The 7,288-nt window shown below is 36.7% G+C and overlaps 2 pseudogenes; one reads left to right on the forward strand and one right to left on the reverse strand.

Annotated features, from left to right (window-relative positions):
• Positions 1-71: 71 nt before the first annotated feature.
• LOC131608864 (pentatricopeptide repeat-containing protein At3g24000, mitochondrial-like) lies at positions 72-2,089 on the forward strand (annotated as a pseudogene).
• A 1,529-nt stretch (positions 2,090-3,618) lies between these two features.
• Positions 3,619-5,541, reverse strand: LOC131608872 (ammonium transporter 2 member 3-like; annotated as a pseudogene).
• Between the last annotated feature and the right edge of the window lie 1,747 nt (positions 5,542-7,288).

Genomic DNA, 7,288 nt, shown 5'->3' on the forward strand with positions numbered 1-7,288 from the left:
AACTATAAGTTTGTGAAAGGTTTAAGAAGTGAGAAAAAAAGTTAGACTTTACTTTTAGCTGATGTTGCTGGGTTTAACACCCCCGTTTGCTTCTTGTATAGTTTTCTTCTCCACTGCTTCTAGGCCATTTTATTTATTAAAAAAAACCGCAATAATTTTCTCTCATCATGCAATGTGCACCAAAACTCTGCAGATTTCAATATCAATACTAGTTTACAAACAACATCACCAAAAATTCCAAACACCTCAATGAATTTCAATGCGCCGCGTATCACGAAAACTGCACCAATTTTTGGGACCAAAATCTCACGAAACCTCATTTCATTACACCGACCTACTACAGCATTGCAAAAGCACCGACTGCATTAAAAAACCCACACCCAAATCGTTATCAGAGGCCACGAACAAGACCCATTTATCGCTGCTAAACTAATTGACAAATATGCACAGCTTGGCGGATCCAACGTTGAACACACACGCAAAGTGTTTGACAATTTGTCCGAAAGAGATGTTTTCTTTTGGAACGTTGTCATAAAGGGTTACGCTAATATGGGTCCTTTCGTTAAAGCATTAAACGTTTATGATGAGATGCTTTCGAGTGGTACTACTCCGAATCGCTACACTTACCCTTTTGTGCTGAAGGCTTGTAGTGCCGAGAGGGATTATATAAAGGGACGAATTGTTCATGGGCACGCTGTGAAGTGTGGGTTGGACTTTGATTTGTTTGTGGGTAATGCTCTTATTGCGTTTTATGCAAAGTGTCAGGAGATTGAAGCAGCAAGAAAAGTGTTTGATGAAATGCCTAACAAAGATATTGTTAGTTGGAATTCCATGATGTCAGGATTTTTCACGAATGGGTATGTGGATGATGTTGTTATGCTATTTTATGATATGTTGAGAGATGATGATATTGGTTTTCATGATAGTGCCACACTTGTGACTGTTCTCCCTGCATTTGCTGATAAAGCAGATATTCATGCAGGGTATTGGGTTCATTGTTATATTGTTAAGACAGGGATGAAACTTGATCCTGCTGTTGGTTGTGGTCTTATAACATTATACTCAAATTGTGGCTATATAGCCATGGCAAGAGCTGTTTTTGACCAGATATCAAATAGAAATGTCATTGTTTGGAATGCAATTATTAGGTGCTATGGGATGCATGGTTTTGGGCAGGAGGCGCTGAGTATGTTCCAGCAATTAGTTGATTCTGGCTTGCATCCGGACGACATTGTATTTTTGTGTTTGTTGTCGGCTTGCAGTCATGCAGGCATGCATGAACAGGGATGGCACCTTTTCCAGACCATGGAAACTTATGGTGTTGCGAAAGGAGAGGCTCATTATGCTTGCATTGTGGATCTCTTGGGAAGAGCTGGTGATCTGGAAAAAGCAGTGGAGTTTATTCAATGTATGCCTATCAAACCAGGGAAAAATGTTTATGGCGCCTTGTTGGGGGCCTGTAGAATACACAAGAATTTGGAACTAGATGAATTGACTGCAGAGAAGTTGTTTGTTTTAGACCCTAACAATGCTGGGCGTTATGTGATTCTAGCACAGATGTACGAAGATGAAGGTCGGTGGCAGGATGCAGCCAGATTGAGGAAAGTAATCAGGGAGAAAGAAATCAAGAAGCCAATTGGTTATAGCTCTGTAGAACTGGAATCCGGTCATACAAATTTGGGGTAAATGATGAGGCTCATCCATTAACATCACAAATTTTTGAGACCTTGGTAAGCTTAGATAGGATAATGGGTAAAGAAGCTCGCACTCGATGTGATGCCATTTTGTAGGAACTAGGAAATGGAGGACAAGGGGATACACCATCTAACTGTGTTGGATAACTGATACTAGTTATCAAGAACTGATAGTCACATCTTTGTCCTCGGAGATGATCATCAATTTGCAAGATCTGGGATGCATGGTTTTATCTGCTGCTGCCCATTCACCCATTCTGCTTGAAGAGCTAAATAAAAAAAAAGATTCAGTTCATTTGAAGCTTGTATTTTTCTCAAGATCACCAATGGTGTTGTTGTAAATTAGATTTGATAATATTTTCAAAGATCCTGCCAATGCTTGATCTAAAAATGAAGTGGTGATCAATAATTTTGTTTTGTGACAGTAGATAATGCAAACCTGAATTCGCGATCAATGACTTTGTTTTGCGACCGCAGATAATGCAAACCCTTAGGCCAATCAGCTCAACATTTCCATAAGCCGTTTTCTTAGTTGTGATATTACTTCTAAGTGATATTCATACTCAATATACAGTATATCAACTCACGCAGTAAAAGAAAGGTAACTACAATTACGAACTTATATAAGGCTGTCTACATTTTACTTCTCTACCTGGTTAAAGCTTGCTTACTCCGTTGTCTACATTTGTCCCTGTTATGAAGATTTGGGAAAGATATATGAGGGTGTGAGAGGAGAAAAGAAAGGTAGTTAGTCTTTGGTTGTGGTTTTTGGCTTTGAGCTTAAAAAAATGATTATAATGCTGATTTACAATTGTGCTGAATATTTTAGATTAATTGATCTATTATAAGACAACAAGTTGTTTCTAGGGATGTCAATGGGGCGGGGCGGGGGCGGGGGATACATTCCCATCACAATCCCCGCCCTCGAATCTATTCCCCATCCCCACTTCGGGTCCCCGCTACGGGGAGATTTTGTCCCCCATCCCCATCCCCGCGGATCCCCACGGGTCCCCACGGATCCCCATGATTCATGCGGAGATTCATAAACATAATTTTTTATTTATTATTTTAAATCAAATTAATAGTAAAAGCTTAAAAACTAACCACAAGAAATTTAGAGATTATTCTTTTATGATAAATATATTGTTTTAACAATATTTAATCTATAATATTGAGTGTCATGACCACCAAAATTTCAAACTAAAAAAATTGAAATAATCATTTATATCTCACTCTTTTACTAACAATACATATATATTTTAAATTTATGTATAAGATTAATTATATGAAATGACAAATAAACTTCCATAATAATTTAAAATTATATAAAACTTAAGGACATTATGTTACTTTAGGCGGGGCGGGGACTCCACGGGGCGGGGGATATTTACGCCACCCCCGTCCCCGAAGTGCCTTCGGGGAGACTTTGTTCCCCATCCCCGCGGGGAAAAAAATCCCCGTCTTTGGGGCCCCAAACGGAGAATCCCCACGGGGATCCCTGCTAATGGAGGCAACTTGACATCCCTAGTTGTTTCGAGTTTAAGCTTAATTCTTGATATTCTTTGACTTAATGTTTGATTTTGAGCTTCACTTTCATGATGCATTTTGGAGGTTTTCGGTTTTGTAATTGCAGACCAACAAGTAAGGGCTGGAAGAACAACTTAAAGTATTGAATATGTAAGTACTCTTTCACTTACTATGTTAACTTCAACATATGTCACCCATTAACTCAACACTAAATGTAACATAAATGAGATAAGTATACAATAGTGATATTAGAATAACTTTTTTCGGTTGCTCTATGTGTCTCTTCCATTAGGAATGGTTTGGAGACCGCATTTTCATCAATTATATCAATCTTGTTTCACTTATATGTTATTTGACACACATTTTACTCACACTTAACACTTCCACAATAAAAAGATTATTCATCAATTTTATTGATAGGAATTGAATGTCTTTGGTGAGAAATAGAAATAATTGTTGGAGAACTTATATGTATACGAAGAGGGAGTATCCTTTTTTCTCCATCACCCCATAAAACATAAGCTTCTTCTCCATGAGCAGCATCATCACCAATTTCAAGATCTTCCTCTTGCATTCAAAGATCTATAACGAGACTTACAATAATACAAACAAGACTAGTAATAACAACATTCCAAAGAGTGATGAAAAATGCTCCTAGTAATTGATACAATGTTTGCTTGATTCCTTGACCCACATTACCATCAAAATAACTGTAGAATAAGCCAGGCCCATAAGAAGTTTCAGGCCCATAGAGCATCTTCAAAAGACTGGGTTTAGCAAAGACGCCAGAAAGGATTGCCCCAAGAATACCAGCTACTGCATGGGTGTGAAAGACTCCTAATGTATCATCTACACTTTGAAAGAATGATGACCTTTTGTGCAATACCATCATTGTGTACCATGGGATTGAACCTGATAAAGCTCCCATCAATATTGCAGTCCATGGATCCACCAATCCTGCTCACATATATAGGTAAAATTATTGCCAAACTAGTATGACCACAACCAAGCCCGTCATTGAGGCGTGCAAGATGAGTTACTGCACAGTTTCGAAAATCTAACACGTCTAAATCATGGATAAAAAGGACCTCAAAGTATTTCTTATGATTAAACTGTGGTAAAATAGGACCTTATTCGTGACTAAACTACACTATTATTACAAAACTTAAGACGACACTGATTGCAACTACTTAATGTGTGACTTATGTGAGCTTTACCTGCTCCTGGTGTGATGCAAACTAGACCAGTGATCATTCCTTGGACAGAACCTATCAATGAACCCTTTTTGTATACAATCATATCTAGAGAAAGCCAAACAAGTATGCTTGTGGCAGTACAAAGATGAGTGTTGAATATTGCCAATGATGTAATCTCTCCAACCTGAAATGGTGCTCCACCATTAAAACCTGTCCAACCCATCCATAAGAACCCTGCACCTCCAAGCATGTGAATTATGTTATTTGGTGGAAAGTTTTTCCTATCATTTGAACTTCTTGGACCAACCTGTCATATATCAGCATTTTATTAAGGACTCATCTTCAACAATTATTACTAATATACTATTAATCAAAGCTTCCGTCTTGAATTTTTGGATGTCGTGTGTAAGTTATTAGTCACAGTTCAACTGTGACAAAACAAATTGGAGTTTTATGAACCACATTTCTTAAACTGTTACAAAAATATTACTTATAAATTTATAATCAATTACCCAATAAGCAGCAGTGAAACCTGCAACACCAGAGGATAGATGAATAACAAATCCCCCAGCATAATCGATTATTTTCCCCTCAAGAAAGCCATTCCCCCATATAGTAAAAGCACCAACAGTGTAAGACAGTGTAAGCCACATGGGCACAAACAACATCCATGCATAAAAATTCATTCTCCCAAGCAATGACCCTGCAAGCAACACAAGAGTAATTGCAGCAAAAGCAAATTGGTAAAAAACAAAGTCGGCCATTGGTAAATAATATGTTGTTGATGCCTCTGAAAGCAGAAACTTCTCATTCATTGCAAAACCGGGCTTTCCAACAAAAGGCAAAAGCTTGTTCCCAAATGCCATTTCATGGGCCCATAAAACCCAACAAACTAACACAGCGGAAAATGCATATAGGCCCATGAAGGCTGAATTCACGGCCCATTTTTTCTTAACCATGCTGCCGTAAAGTATTACAAGCCCAGGAACACTTTGCAGGCCCACTAATGTTGCTGCTGTTAGTTGCCATGCATTGTCTGCTTTGTTGTTCCATTCGGGTGATAAGTCGTTTGGTAAAAGTGATTCTGGAAATGAGGAAATATACTTAGAAGAATTGAAAATCATAATGTAATGAAAAAAATCACGTTTTGAGGAAATTTTCTAGTTGGTGGAGTTTAGTTTGCACTATATAGTATAATAAATTTTGACATTTTTCTAAAGGTATCTTTGGAATAATCATCAAAGTTGTGGTTTCTTGTTGAGGTGGCTGGGCATTGTTTGGTGACGTAGTAAATTTCAATTGATAGTTTTACTATTAGAATAAGCCTAAATTTGAGCTTCTCTAAGCTTCCTTATAAAATTCCACCTTAAGTCAATTTTTGTGTTGTAATTTGTGATTAAGACAAGACTTGTCAATTCATAAATGAAGCAATAGACTTAGTTTGAATCGCTATATGTCTATAAAATTGTGATGTTTCACCTTTGATACAATTTGAAAACACAAAAACTTGTCTTCTTTTAACTTTATTCTCTTTTTTTAAGTAGTTAGACGAAATAATAATAATGGTGAGATTCACGTATAGAATTTTAAATTTGTGAGTTTGAATTAAATAAAATTGTTCAACTTAATAATTTAAATTTTGTTAGTTGAGTTAAGTTTTATAAATTTTTAACTTTAATCTCTATGACCTTTCATATAGAATGAATCATCATGATAAATAAGAAGTTTGTAGTAGTATTAAATTTGTTAAAAATCAATATTATTACAAATTTACTTTTAAATAGAGAGAGTTAGTTAACAATTAGGATGTTTATTATTGGTCGGAGAAGAAGATGTAAATTGTTTTAAGTAAAGATTAATTAATTTATAAAAGTAAGTTAATAAAGAAGTAATTAATGGAGTTAAAATTAAAAAAAATGTCTTATTCCTTATAGCCTAGTGTTTAGTCTACTTGACTTCACTAGAGGCGAGTTACCGAGACAATGACGCCATTTTGGCTAATGTCATCTCACGGCCAAATAGGCTTGTGCGAACCCGCTTAATTATTCTTGCAGTGTGCTTGTACGAGTCTCTTGGCAATAGGCATGGGTGTAACTCATCGAGGGTGTGTATTTTATAACCTAGTCGAGGCATTAAAGCGCTTCTGGATTCCCCGTACATGGGTATGGGTTTGCATACGTGTTTGTTGTACTATTTGTGTACTTGTGATATGATGACTCCTATGGTGGACGATTCATGTGTTTGCTCCGTTTGTGTACTGGATGTGAGGATAAACCCCGAATCAATGGTGGATTCGTTTTATGATGCATGTACCCTGTAGAACCGAGTGGACCCATAGGATAGGCGGATTCACTGGGATTTAGTAATCTCACCCCAATCAAATTATCTTTTTCAGGTGCAGTTTAGTAGTGGTTTGGTCAGTAGCAGGTTTGGACTGAAGACTTGGAAGTGGTGATGGCTCGGAGACCCCGTCAGATCTCATTTTCCGCTGTGCAGATCCATTGAAGACATATGTTTTGTAATTCTTATTAGAATTTCGTGTTGTATTTTATATGGAACATCTTGTATCTTTAGCTTTTGTATGTACTCAATATCGATTTTTAACGTTTCATGCATAATATACTAGTCAGTTATGTATGGGGTATTTTGTTTCTAGGGAGGTATTTTGTAGCCATCACATAATTTTTTATCTTTGAGTGAGACATCAAATATTTGATCTAACTTATATGGCGACATTGGTTTTAGTTCAAGCCTTCTTTACTTTTCTTCTTGATCAATTAACATTTAACACTACATAGTAGTTCTTCCAAGGCCGTCTCAATTTTTTGGAGGCCCTATGTAGATTAGTCATATTTCAATCATTACAAAATA

The sequence above is a fragment of the Vicia villosa genome, linkage group LG1 (assembly GCF_029867415.1).
Source record: "Vicia villosa cultivar HV-30 ecotype Madison, WI linkage group LG1, Vvil1.0, whole genome shotgun sequence".
Lineage (NCBI taxonomy): Eukaryota > Viridiplantae > Streptophyta > Magnoliopsida > Fabales > Fabaceae > Vicia > Vicia villosa.